We start from the raw sequence: 15,427 nt of genomic DNA on the forward strand, positions 1-15,427 counted from the left end.
TCTTGAAGGCTCCCCTGCTGTGCAATAGCCTAATAGAAATAAAATGTACAGATATTAAATATAATGTAAAAATGATAGTGCTTCTATGATATTTTCTCAAACTTTTCTTATTACAGATCTGTGTGTTACAATAGATGCTACCTATCTTGTGGACAGTTTACTGCTTCCATTAGTTGAATATAGGTGAGTTTTATTGCCTGTCACAAAAGAAAGTACATTAAAAAAAAAAAAAAACTTTTTCATACTATATATCAAAAATTACATCTTAAAAAGGCTACATTAAATATATTAACAGTTAACACAAGAGTTTTTGTATCTAATATTTAAAAACCAGAATCTAGTTATTTTCAAACAGTATGAAAGTAATCTGAAAAGCATAAAAATAATAATAATAAAAAAAACTACCCCCTTCCCATTACTGCCCAAGTCCTCTGAACTTGTGACCTTGTGCTTTTTATGCAGTTCTAGTAATTCTTAGTGAACCTGTTTTATTCATGTGTAGTGAATAAATAAGAATTGATAGAGTGTATATATAAAGAACTCTGCTGAGCTCACTTTTTAGACTTTTTGCCTTTTACTGTTTTAGTAGCACAGACTAATGTATTTTTTTCCTCTTCTGTATATTCTGATGATCCAACTACCAACTTTATGAGCAAACAGTAGAAGTATGTGTTATTTTTGTAACGAGCAAAAACTTTAAAAACATGCCAATATACAGAAAGATGAAGAGCAGTATTAGAAGTGTTGGAGAAGGCTGGTGTTTTATTCATGCTCATGATTAAGAAAGGTATAAAGAGTGAAATTCTTGACAGAGGCTTGGAAACAGAGAAGACAGACTTGTTACGCCAGTGGTTCTTGGGTATCTCTGAACAGGACCCAAAACTGCAGTGATGTTTCTTTTAACAACCCATCCTCCCAGTTTGTCTTAGCTGTTGCATAGCAAGATGGGCTGCGTGCAAATGCTGGCGGTGAGTGCTGTGGTGGGTACTTGTGGCTGTAGGAGCTAGAGACTGATGTGAGGAAGAGTCAGTGAACACCTTTAGGTCTTGATTCATGGAAAGATTTTTAATTAATTAATTAGTTGGGAAGTAAATGTGCTGGACAACAGAGTACAAATCACTAGCTTTTCTGTTATAACAGTCCAAAGCTTTTTCCAGTCCCCCTAGATTATCTAGTAAGTGAGTGTTGATGTTTTGATCTGTGGGTTGGGCTGGATGAATAACTAAACCTTTCTGCCAAGGTCATCCAGTAAAAGTAGCAACTTCAATGATGTGGAAAATACAGGTATTGGCCATGCCCAATGATTTGTTACTTCTGTTTCCAAATATCATTGAGTCATGGATTTTTTTTCAAACGTTATACATTTTCATGAACCTTTTTTATTTAATTGCTTCCCTTTCATATTCACTATTGTACACCTATCATTCCTGTGTTCTGTTGCCTGTGCTTCTTCATCCTTCTGATGTCTTTTCCACAGTTCTCCTGCTTTGCAGTCCTCTGTCTGGTTTTCCTTCACATGGCCTTTTCCTAATGACCATTAGTTTGTATTTCTGACTACTGTTTCTTTCTTCAGGACTTTGTTAAACTCTGCACATTTCTACCTTCTCAAATTCTGTTCATCATGAGTAACCCTGTTTTCTTGTTCTGATAGCTACTCAGTTCTGTTGTCCTTCACTCTCCAACCACCGTCTTTGATTTCTAGCTTTAGACAGACTTTCTTGCTGCCTCAGTCACTTCCATGACCTTGTCTTTACTAAATACTGTTCTCTTTATTATCTCTCATTTCTAAATTCCTTCTCTCTGATCACTGCCTGCTCTCTTTCAGCATATCTGTCTTTCTCTCTCCTCCATCCTGTCACTCACTCCTTTTGGGATCTCCAGTCTATTAACCTTTCTGACTCCTTTACTCTTCTCAGCTGCCTTCTTCCTTCATTGGCCTCACTTCTTCTGACTTCCTGGTCTTTATTTTCATCTCTATCCTCTTCTCTGTATGTGGTTTCTTTGGTCACTTCTTGAACTGCCCTGTCTCCATTCTCTCCTCAGAACTTTTTTTTTTTTCCCTATAGTTCTGGAATTCTCATTCCTGCCTTTCTGAATAACTCTTGAAGAATACGTCAGTGCAATGCAGCTTTGGGTCAGCTATGCCTTACCTGTTTTAATTCTCCCTCCAGATTTTTAAACCACTTTTATCCCATTTGTTTTTTCTTGTTGAGCTTGCTTCTGGGTTTGCCTTCCATTTTAGTTCTCCACCCATTCTTTATTTGAAGGTGTCTTTAAATCAAACCTAATGTTGTATGACAAGATCTTTCTTTCTACTTAAAAATTTTTGTTCTACTTTCTCAGTGTGGATTTCTGAAGTAGGCCTCTCTACCTCTTAACTATTAGTTTGCCTACTTTATTTCTGTATCTTTGGGGTATCCGTCACTCCTTCTTTCCTGAATTACTACTTCCTTTTTCAATTCTTTTAATATAGTGTTCTGTCTTTCTTCATTTCCTTCACTTGCAACCGTGTTTGTTTTTCTCCTCTCTTGGAGGGGGTGGTACCCACTATTTTAACTGGTTCTCTGACAGTGCTTTGCCCTTTATTCTTCATTTAACATCCCTTCTCATTTGCTGTGCCTGAGCCCTCCCATTCCTCTCTCCATTTTAGTTTTTAAGATTTTGGCTTTAATTTGGATGTCACAAAAGTCTAGTACTTCCTTCCCGGATTTGATTCCCCCACAGTTCCATCTCCAGATATTTCTTGGGAATCTAGCTATAGTCTTATTAGACCTGTTGATTCAGAGATCTGATTTTTATTTTTAACTTCCTTTAATTTTTTTCTAACATACCTGACAATTTTACTTGCCTCTATGTTCGAGGGCTACAGCCTTTCTATTTTGGACGCTTTCCTGCAGCTGCCTACTGAATGTCTCAGTGTGAGCTTTTTTTTTTTTCCTTAGGTAATAACAAATTCCACTCCTCTTCACTATCCATGTTCTTTCTTATCTTTTATCTTGACTACTTTAACCTCTGTGTCATTTTGACTTTCCTTCCTTCAAGGAATCCAAATTGATAGGACTAAAGTACAGTCTTGGGGATTTAACTGTTTCAGGCTCTGAAGAATGAACTCTACTCAGTTACTAATTTTTTTGTTTAAGACATTCAGTCCCACCAATTTGATGTTATTTTAGGACTACAGAGCTGTAGTAGCTCTTTTTCCACCAAGTATTTTAAATCAAAATTCCTTCAGTTGCTCCTTGATTTTCTGTTTCCTACAGCTTCATATACAACATTCTTGCCCTTCATTTCTTTATATATTTGCCATGTTCAGTTTTGTTTACCTCTGCTTACAATTAAGGATATCCTTAAGAGCTTCACTGACTAGATCTAAAGTGAGTGCTCAGCACGGTGCTACTCTTTAACTGTCCAGCAGTTAGACCTGTTTCTCTTACTTGCTGTCCTGCCTTGTTTAACTGAAGATATACCATATTACACTGCAAGATAGTGTAGATACAGTTAAGCCAGCTAGAAAGCAGACAGCTTGTGTACTTGCTTAGGAAGAACCAAATGTTTACTTGTCCTGTAGGTCTAGAATTAAGCTCTGTGCTATACTACATCCTTACAGCCCTAAATTGAAGCTGAATTGGATAAGGTCACAGTGTGCTGCATTATTTTCTATGCAGATGTGTTTTTTGCCTTTCCAGTTGTAACAGACTTTCAGACTTAAATTGTATGTTTGAACAGACTCACTGTTGATCAGATTATCTGCCCTCTGACTACTCATTCTTTATGTACTTAAGGTCTATTGAGATTGAGAAACACAGGATGTACTATTAATTTTCTAAGAAGCTAAGAAGTTTGGGGTTTTGGTCTGTAGGACAATAACCTGAATGTCAAATTCAGTGTGTGTGTGTGTGTGTTTGTGTTTGTGTATATATACACACATTTAATAACTATTTATTTGCCTCAGAATAACTCCTCCTTTTAGAGTATCAGTTGCCTGTTAAAGCAAAATCTTTTAAAAATGTTTTCAAAGTTTACTTTTATTCTCTGTAGTCAGTTTGTATAGTGTCCTACCAACATTGATTTTGTTCTTCCATAACTGCCTTAATGATGTATGAAGGCCCTCCACTTTTGTCTAGTAGATTTTTTTTTTATAGGGAATAAAAAGAAATTAGGTAAGTTACATTCTTCCTGATAGTTTCACTTGTTTCTTGTTTACATCCTAGTAACAGAAAGAGGCCTCAAATTGGACAGACAGAGTCCCCCAGATAGTGTAGAGGTGTTCTGGGAGTCCCTGCTTCCTCTCCGCCTTCTAGATGTTTATTCTGTGCCTTCCTTGGGGCATCTGCTGAGGGCATAGCCCAACCAGGGCTAATAGAAACTTGGAAAATAAGTAGTATCTTGACACTATTCTATGCTCATGTGATGCCTTTTCTCAGTGTGAATAGGAAATCTCTTTAAAAAGTGGCTAGAAAGATCTTTGGTACCATTACTTATTTATTACTCATTACACATTTGGTATTAAAAATGTATGATTGCTGAACAAGGGGAAAGTTGGACTATGCAGAAGCTCTTGATTTGACTTTAAATGTACAGCATTGATACTTTGATACATTGATATTCTGTGCACTTAATTGTTTTCAGTAATGCAGCACCATTATAAAGATGATCATTAAAGAGTATTGCATTTTCCAATATAAGATTTGGTTGGGAGAAGGGGCAGAAGGGAAAGTCTGGTTGATTTATTTGTATTTGGCTGCTGATTGTTTAATTCATAGAATCATTCAGGTTGGAAGGGACCTTGAGGAGGTCTCTAATCCAACCATGTGTTCAGACAGGGTCAACACTGAATTCAGACAAAGAGGCTTTGGGGTTCTACCAATTGGGTCTTGAAAACCTGCAAAGATAGAGATTGCTTAGCCATTCTCATAGCAGATTTTTTTTCTCCTGTGTTTCATCAGAACCTCCTCGGTTTCAGATTATGACCATTGTTTCTTGTTTTCCTGCCACTCCTCAAATATTCTTTGCTTATAAAAAAGGTAAGTCAACTATTGAAATAAACAAAGAACTCTGAAGCAATTGTTAAAGACATGTATATATTCATGTAGTTCTGTATTTTGTTTGACATGTACACTATATTCATTTACTACTTGTGTGTAAAATAAAATTTTGGCAGTAAAACTTGATTTAAAAATTCTGTTGTTTTTATAATGTGGAGGTTCTCAGTGATTGCCTTCTAATCTACTAGACATTTTCTGGCAGAATACAGCTCTGCCCACGTTGATGAATCAGGGGAGTCAAGATCTTGAAAGTAACTTTACGTTTCTGTCTTCTGGAGCATCCCTCAAAGAAGGCAGCTTACCACCACAGGAGGTGGGGGGAAGCCAGCATGAGCCTGAATAGCTGATGAGTGTAGGAACTCTATTTTTAAATCTCATGCGCTAGTGGAAAGTGGACTAGAAAGTTCTATCAAAACTGGGATTTGAAAGGAAACTTCTTTCTCTCTCTCTCTCTCTCTTTTTTTTTTTTTTTTTTATTTTTGGTATGGGGGGGGCAACTTTCAGAGTAACCATTTGTTTGGGTAAATTTTCCCGTATGTTAAACAAGAAACAAGTTCAAAATTCCTAACCATAAACTTCTTGGAAGCAAATTAAAAATATGACTCAAAGATTGAGAGCTTGATAGGAATTCAATCTTATGAGGCAGTTTTCTGAACCCCAGAATAATTTTTTCACCTTACAAAAATATCATTTATTAGGGAGCAATAGGCATGTAATTGAGAAAGAGGAAAACTAGTAGGTGCTGTATAAACACAAATCTCTTATATACATCAAGTCTACCATGGTAAAATTTCTTCTGATTCTGATTCATTTCTGATGACTTAATATAACTCATAAATCAAAAATAGGAAAGAAAGGAGTAGATGGTTCAGAGCTTTTGATGATGATGATGATGAAAACCTTCTAAGGTAACTTAATTTTGAAGGATTCATTATGCATTCTTATCAATAATGCTTTTTGTTGTCTTTGTTTCTGACACACATAATTATCTTAAAGTTGTAATTTCTCCATACTGTGACCTGATACAATGATTACAGTTCTTCCTGTTGTACTCCTCTTCACTGGAAAAGAGGAAACTGAATTCAGCATTTGTTTTCAGAAGTGTAGGAGGAGCCCAGTACAGTTGCATTTATTTCAACTCCTGAAAAGCAGGACTTCTTGGTTGGTTACAGTCTGTAATGGTTACAGTTGTAATGGTTCCTCCTGCGGCTGGATGAGGATTCCTCCAGGCAGAAGCTCTACTAGACAGACATAGACAACTTTTTGAGGACTGCCTTAAAAGTTTTAGTGGGCCTACTGAGGGAAAGGAGTCATAAAACATCAGTGTGGAAAGCCTGTAATTCTGTAGCCTGTGTGGTAGACTTTGGAAATCTGTGTCTCTACAACTACACAAGGCTGAAAACAGTTTGCAATTCAAAGAAAAGGCTTCTTGTCCTTAAGCTGGGAATTCTGTAACACGTGTTTGGGGGCTCAATGCGTATTGACTGAAAAATACCTGGAAAATCTTTGCTCAGATAGAAGTTTTTTTCTAGGTCACTTGCAGAAAGAATAACTTTAAAAAGTACTCAACAGAACTGTGTTCAGTCATTGTGTTTCCCTAATTTAGTTATGTTTTGCTCCTGAGCTTATATGGATGTGGAGATGAGTTAACAACTTGGTCAGCATACAATAACAGAAATAGGACAAGGGGAGGTCTTCTCTTGTTTTTGTGTTTTCCTGTGCTATGTTTTTGTTGCTTGTTGGTTGTTATTTTTTAAGGGTCTTGCTTGTTTGTTTACAGAAGAAGATGGGGAGAGAACATTTACATGTGTTAATCAGTGACTATCAGCTTTACTGGAACAGTGCTAATTCACAGAACTATACTAATTTGTCCCAGTCTTAATACCATCATATCATTTAGGAAGTATAAAAGCTGTCCCAAATATAAAGACATACTTACTGGATTTTTTTTTCAAATAAGTTCATTTGAAATGCCTTTGATTCCGCACCTGGTAAAGAAGTGACTGGTTTTGTGGCTTGTCTTTGAACTCTACACAGGTATGTGTATAAACAGGAAGTTCAATGTTAGATTTTTCTTTGTCAGTTTGACAAACACTTCTTGCCTTAAAATTTTATATATATATATATATATATATATATATATAAAAAAAATCCCATACATGAGTTTATGTATTTTGTATACATAATATTCTTGCACACTGTAGCAAAGCTTACAAAATAATGCATGCTTCTCTATAAAGAAATGCTGTAAATTGATCTGCAGTCCCACAGATGGACTTGCTAGTAGCTGTCTCTGATTGTCACGTTACACTCTGTTATGAACGTGAACATGTTTTCTTTCTTAAAATCTAAGAGCTGATCCTATGCACATAAAATGAAAGGCTTACACCTTTAAAAATTCCTCATGCTGCAAAATGAGGCAATTATTTGGTCTTTCCAGTAACCTGTTTCCTGTGAGTGGGTATAGGTGGTAACTGTGGCTGTTAGCAAGGTTGACGCTGGTTCGAGCATCATTAAAGAGAACCCTACTGACACTGGCTATTGATCCGGCAGCCAGCACGGGGTACTGGCCTGCAGTATTTTCTCCCTCAGCTCTTACTTTTCTCTGGGGATAACCAGTTGGAAGAAATGACCCACTTACCTGGAGTTTTTAGAAGCAGTGGACAGTTCAATTTGAAGCGTCAACTCCAGCTAGTAGCCCTGGAAATCAGATCCCCATCCGATGGGGGCAAAAGATCAGATAGTTGACCCTTATCTTTCTTTAGTATTCTCTTGCTATAATATTGGTCTTTCTGTGCGACTCAAATTCAAGACTACCTCATGCAAATGCACCAATGGAGTATTTGGAGAGCTCTCAACTTTTAAAACTGTTACAATATAAAAGGGTGATGATTATTTTGAACTGTAATACTTTTATTTCTTTATTAAAAAGACAAAATTTAAGAACACATTTATGGTACTGAATCTGTTCGTAAAATTGTATTTAGTCTGAAAATGGCTTTCTTTTCCTTCTCTGTGAATGCTCAAGTTGATGGCAGTGTTCTCCTGTGGACAGAAGGAGATGACAATCATGTGAAATGAGCATACTGCTTTCTATAGATGCCCCATTCTTGTCTTTGCTTGAATGTCCTCTTTAAACAGCTTTGGTAGTTCTCAAACTTCTGCAAGCTTTTATAAGAACAACTTAAAGCGTTCTAATATTGTGTGCTATAAGAATGTTGCATACCTTTTGCAATTAATGATTTATGTTTCCTTTTGGTTAAAAAAAATTAAAAAGAATAAATTAGACATATTAAGACTTTATTATTACAGTAGTATCCAAATGCTGTCATTGTTATCAGAATCCCATTGTACTAAGTGGTGTGTCTGTATGTGTAAATGTGTAAGTTTTGCCAACTCTGTGGAGCTCTTGTTGAAACTTGGACACCTTAATTGCTACTCATTTCTAATCTCTGCCTTTGTATAGGGTCATGAAGCTATCACAATAAAAACATATTTATGATTGTTTACTTCCACAAAAAATGTAGAATTTTGTGCTTAAAATGCAGACTGAGAACAAAATTCTCTTTCAAACTGGAAATTATGCAACTCTTTCATAAATTTAAAGTCTAGTCAATGTTATAACTCTTCATATATTCATAATTTTCAGTAATGATAGTTTAAAATATAAATTCCTTATGCTCCATTGACTAAAGTGTCTCAGCATTGGAATTGCGGTAAAATCAATTGCATTTTTCAGACTTCTCAATAATTGTCTTTCTGTTCATTGTTTAAGATCCTAGCTAAGCTGAAATGCAATATTTCATTCCTGACATTTAATCCATGGAAATGTCCTTGGAGATCTCTTACTCCCTTAAAATAACTTACATGTACCCGACAATGACTGTGTGCTGGTGGAGGTATGTCGGAATTATTTTTGTTGTGCTACAGGACATAAATAGGAAACAGATACTTACCTCATTTGAAAATATTTTTAATAGAGGTCATATTACAAAAGTGTTATAGTAGCCTGGAGGGGATTTTTGTTTAAAATACATACTTACAAAAGAGATTTGAGTGAAGAATCAAACTAACATGACTGCATGAGGAAACATGGATAACTTTGTTGATAGGTGTGGACTGAATAAAAATGAAGGATAGTTCTGTGACTGTATAATGTATATATTTTTCTTTGATTCACCATAAAATTTAAGGAACAAATGAGGAATCAAGGAGTGACTTTGTTCAGGGCATTTCTTCTTAGTGTTGCCAGCAAAGATAACTGCATGTTTGGTTATATTTCCCTAACACTTTATGTATTAACATTTCCAGTTTCCTCTTTAGCTCTTCTTATATCACATGATCTGTGAGCTTGTAAGGAAAATAAGAGCAGTAGTGTTTTGCAGAATCATATTTCTTTGAAATAGATGTCATCTTCTGTGAAGCTGTTGTTTGTATCAATACATAGATATTAAAATGGCTTTAAATCCTTGAATCTGCCTGTAAGATCAATACACTTGCCTGCTTTCTTTTGTGGATCAATATTTTGTGGTCTGTTTACTAATATAAAAATGAATGTTTCTATTTTTGGATAAAACCTGTATTTTTTTTTCTATTTCTAGCAAATTGTTGCTTTTGATTTCTGAGGCTTGATGGGCCACTGGTATTGGCAGGTGGTGGAATGACACAATGCAATATGATATGCCAAAGTAGTTGGGCATCACTTGTCATCTTACAGACAAGTGAAGCAGAGGAAATGAGAGAATACATGACTGTCTCATATGCAGCAGAAAAAAATGACATTTTCCATGAAATAGAAGTCTTTTCCTGTAACTGCCTTCTTGCATCTTGTCCCCAGAGCTGTTCAGTTTCTTTTGCTATTTTATCTACACCATAGTGGAGGTATTGTAAGCAACTACTCTACATGAAACATGTTACCTGCAATATATTGCTGCAAGTGTGGCTTCATGTCTCTTAATATTTTTGCTTGTTCTCTGTAGTGCAAATAACAAACCGTTGAAGTTAGTACAGCTGTAAGTGGTGATCTCTAGTGTTATGGACTACCCTATGTGCAAAGTGCATAAGCATAAACAACTGCTGTGTTTACAATGATTTCACAGAGATTGCTTGATTTTTGACACATGTATTTGGGACAGCCATCATGCAACACTTATGTATGTAAGAGAGAGTAATAATTTAAAAGGGATTTATTTATTTATTTTTAAGTGAAACTTGGTTACAGTTTCCACAACACACCCAGTGATGTGTTGGGTCTTTGGGGCTGAGTGACTCTTGAAGAAAGCTGCTTGCAGAGTTGTGAGTTGATTTAAAGCTTGTTTAATATCAAACCATAAGTCTTTGCTGGTTTCATTTAACTTGGAGTTCAATTTCCAATATAGCTGCTGTTCTTTTAGCTGAAGAATAAATAAGCACATGATATTCTCTAACTAGTTTTGCTTTCTTGGGCTCTGCTTTGAAGGCAATGCAGAGCATCCCACACCAGCCACTTGTATAGAGTACAGAATAGTGTACGTGCTGCGGTGCGGTGCCCCCTTCAAGGGTGCAGTCATTTCGCTGTCCCTGCCCCTCTACAGCCTGTCAGCACTGCCTTTTTGGAATTAAAGGTGGGAACCAGAGCTCTAGCAAATCCTGCAGGTTCCTGTGGGGATGTTACTTTTAGATGTGTTTTGGAAGCAGGCTTGCACACAAGGGGGAATGGAGAAGAGGTTTTTCATCATCTGTTGTCTGTATCTGCCTAACAGCTGGCCAGATTTATCCATATAATGAGGATGTGTAAGACACAACCTTTCTATATAGGTATATTAACCCTGTTGAAAATGAATGCTAAAAGTACTCTCAAAGAATTGTAAATAAATGGAGAAGTTCTAAGGTGTTCTTGAAGGAGGCTACACGTTAAGGATTGGAAAACCCAGTAATAAATGAATTTTGTGGTCTCTTTGTACTGTTAAAGTTTCTTCTGGAAATGAACTCTTACTGTCTGAAATATAACATTTTACAAGTTTGCAGAAGATAAAATGTTACCAGATGTGAAGTTCAAGGAGCAAGTTAACTACTGTTGTCAGATGGAACTGCTTTTGCTGTTTGTCTTTACCGTCTCTCACTCTGCCTTCTTCATCTCCTTTTGCTTAGTCCTAGTTAACCATGACTGTTAAAAACTGTTCATCTATTCTGCAAATAGTGTTTCAGTCATATAGGTGAGTGGAGAAGTCTCTGCATTGTACAGTGCATGCAATTAAGTGGATATTTTGTTTACTAAACTGCATTATTGAAATGGATTATAAAATTCAACTGTTTAACGATAGTTTACTATTAAATGCACACATAAGAGACAGGTCTCTAATAACTGACATACTGAAAATCTGTTAAGGTCATGTGGAAAGGATTGCTATTATCAGGCAGTCTCACCTCAGTGCTATTACAATACTGCTATTTTTGCCTTGACACTCTTTCATAATGCAGTTCACCTATATAAAAGGTTTATGGATTTGAAGCACATCAGAGGTCATTTCTTCCTGTGACTTGTTAATCAGCTCTGTTACTTTCATGTGTACACGAGGAACTTTCAAACAGCAAGATTAGTAGCTAAGCAGACAAAGAGAAAATGGAGGAAAATAATGGTAGTGGTAATGGTACATGCATCGAGTAAGTGTGGCCTAATGTTTTTATGGCCTTTTTGATAGATTGCTTTGGATACTTTCGGGCAACACTGAATGAAGCATTTTTTTTATCTCTATCCCGGAAGGATTATTCCAATGGTTCACCTTAGGTTCTGCAGAGAATATTACTTTGATAATGTAATAGCTTTGGAAAAGCTCTCCTTTGATGTTGAGAGCTGTATGAATCTGTTCTTTTGATTAAGAAATACTTACACACTTGAAAAGCCTAATAATAGATTAAAAAAAATTGTCAATTGTGCTTTATTAGAGTATATCTATAGGAAAGATGCAGAATGTGTGTGTATATCTCTTGTCTTGCTCTGCTATCTTTCTGTTGGAAACCCTCACAGTATGCCTGTCTGCCTTGAATAGCCCAGGAGTGTGTGTGTGTGTGTTTTTTCTTTTCTTTTTTTTTTTTTCTTTTTCCTTCTAGGACTCTCCTTCTTTCTTCTTCCATTGAAAGCTTGCAGACTGAACAGCCTGGCCACAGTCAGGTTATTATATCCCCTCTCCTTCATCCCAGATTGATGATCAAAGATTTACTGCATACAGTTACAATGTAAAATCTAGCCTGGTCTATACTGGGAAAGTTTCTTTTTACAAGCAGTAGGTATAACCGACCTAGTGGCAAAATATTTAACTTCATCTCCCATATACAATCAGTGCCATTTCAGGAAAAGTAAAATGCATGAAATCATGGAGAGATGCTCAGCTGTTGACTGTCTGCAGACAGCGCTCGGGGTGAGCGTCTGACACACTTATAGAAGTGCCGTGTGTGGCTGTGGCGTATCTACATGACATGCTACCAACAGAACGGCTCCTCTCCGGTTGAGGTTAYGTTGCACGAGAGGTGTGGAGGTAAAAAGTTAATTTGCTATTTGAATGGGTGTTGATGTTTACTCTGAAAGAATAGATTAACACTCTGCTRTGCTTAATATATTTGCTGGGTTTTCTGTAATTCTTTTTTCTCCCCAAGTTACTCCTGAAACATACTGCTCTATTGTTCTCACAAGTGAATCTCTTAGTTTGAGAGAAACAGAGGGATATTACTCCACTCTTAACTAAGCAAAGAAAATCTTGTTTTCGTTCTCTGCTCTGCAAGTCAGCTTTTGTTTATTGGTTTATTTTACATTGAATCCTGAGTCACTGCCTGAAAAAAGTTGAAAAATATGGGGCTAATGTTTTCAGTTATTGGTAGAGGAGCACAATGCACATTTGASATTGCAATTTTGATCATTTTAACTAAAAAAAAGTATATGGAAAAAATATAGACTTGAGCAGCTTAAGYGTTTCTCTAAGTAAAGGAAAATTGGGAGGGCTGAAGTGTGGGTGGAGAAAGAGCAACATACTGACCTAAGATATGAACAAGGAGTTGGGAGTTCAGTTAGTGCTGTCAGAGCACTGTCAGCTTGCAGCAGTGTTACAGGAACAGAGTGGGCTAGTGAAATAATTGTGTTTACTTCTGTTTCAAACCTTATATGCTTGTCAGAGAGAGTTTGAGCCATTCAGTGCTCAAAGCTTCTTAGGCTCTTAGACCCCTGCTGCTTGCCATGGAAAGCTTTGAGTGTGAGGGGGAAGTCAGAGCATCAGTTCAAGTGTTTGGGAAGCATGCAAAGCAGTGGAGCAGATGTGATTATTTGACTGTCTCTTCATCATTGTTCACAGGGCAAACCTCTCGGTCTTTACCACTCCCTTTTAGTCCTTTTCGCTACAGTCCTTTCTGTCTAGCACAGGTACCTTTCCAGACTTTGAGGTAGATGTGCTCATCTGACATTGCAAAGACAAAGATGATGTTGTGTGGCATCATGCCTCCCCCCTGCTTGGGAGCTCTTGGAGTAGACTCATCTCAGGATTTCAATGTCATGGATAATCAGGGGACCTCTTGAAGATGCTATGTTCACAAACGCTGAAACTTGCTCTAAAAAGTGTTTACGGCTTCACTGAACAACAGACGTATGTACTCTGAGAGTTTGTTATCATGAAGTGTATTTTGAAAAGTTTCCTTTACAACACTTTGAGGTGGTTTTGATGATGCATAGTTTGGTTATAACCTTTGAAAAGACTTATCTTCTGTGAAGTTAATAGCTCTATGTTAGAAACTATATAATATTCCTTCATGGTAGCTAGTTAATGAAAGTGATTTTTAACTCAGCTTTCACTTAATGAGCTTTTTTGGTTGAGAGCAATGGTATAACACAATGTACCAAGCACAGATTATTTGGAGTGACTTTCTTCATCTATTGATATTTTATTTTTGAAAGCATTTGTAATTGTTTATAGGGCTAATAAGAGCATCCTKTAGATCTTCAGATGGAAATTGTTTTTTCACAGTTGAGAAGAAAGGGGAGACAAGAAAGGAAAAATTAGTAGGAAATATTGAGAAGCTTTACRTATTACTCCTGCTCTGAGATATGTATCATAAAGTGTAAGTATGAAGTAAAGAGACCTAGAAAAGGTGTGAGGCTTTTGAAAGATCAAATTAGTCKGAGGACAGTCTCAGGCCAGAAAGTTATTTTAGCAGCAGTATATCGGCATGTATGACAGATAATCCCCAAATACCAAGAAAAGAATCAGAGACAAGTCTAGATAATGGAGGTAAATATACGCGCTTAGGAGACATTTAGCAAACAGTTTGACTGTGAAGAAATAAGAAGTTAGCAACTGATTGGCTACTTCATCACTTACTGATTTCATCCATACAAAAACCCAGGGGTCTAAGGTTTGTAGATTTGAGAGATCACCTGTAGCCTCACAGTGCTTGTATGTGTCTGTTCGGCCATGAGTAAGGATATCCGTATTTACAGAAGTCACTATCCTGTGAAGAGTAGAGGCAGGTAAGGTGTCTTCATCTGTATCTTTGTACCAAGTTAGTTGGAGATGGGAGTAGGTTGAACTGAATCTGTACTGGCTGCTCAGAAGTGGGGAAACATCACTGTGAAATGTACCAGTCACTGGGTTGGTTTGTTGGATGTGCGATACAAGGTAYGACATACTGCTGCCTGATGTGTCTGCACACTGCCCCTGCCCCTAATGCTGAATGTGAACTTTCAGAATTTCAAGGAGTGCCTGATAKTAAGTGTATAATCGGAGGGTGGTTAGCAGCTTTTATCTCAGATGTAAACGTGTTCTCCAACCCTCCTTCTTTGGCTGGTCCTGAGGTTTGTCTATCTGTTGAAACCTGCTGTYGCCTCTGAATTGGCATGTTAACTAATGCTGGTGTTTGCATTTAAATGGTATTTTCAATAACCGAGCACTTTCTTCCTACCAAAAGTGCACATATTAATGAGCATCAGTGCAAAGCATGGCAGAGATGAATGAAGCAGAGCTAGATCCCAGATGGGATTAGATGGAATGAGGATTAACAAGAACCCTGCCAGGAACCTACTGTCTTGGGTGGAACAGAGGTGTATGCCTGCTGAAATTAGCAAACGAAGGTTGATATTTTTTGATATCCTGACTGTGCAGCCTTCCTGGGGAGCAATCTGCAATGCCCCCTCAAAACCATCAATAGTGAGTAGTACCTTCAAATCCCCTCCTTCTCCTTATTCTGAAGTTCTAGCTGTGGTGTCTTATTTAACTTCATTCTCTGCTTTCTCTGTGCATTCAAGATAACTCTTTTGTTCCATTTTCAGCCCACGCGCTGACGCAGCTTCTCTCCTTTTCTCTCTTTCCTCTTGCACTGTTGTATAAGCATGCTGTAAACTTATTCATTCCCTAAAGGCAAGA

Source organism: Rhea americana, unplaced genomic scaffold, assembly GCF_003343005.1.
Source record: "Rhea americana isolate MKP2758 unplaced genomic scaffold, rheAme1 scaffold_144, whole genome shotgun sequence".
Lineage (NCBI taxonomy): Eukaryota > Metazoa > Chordata > Aves > Rheiformes > Rheidae > Rhea > Rhea americana.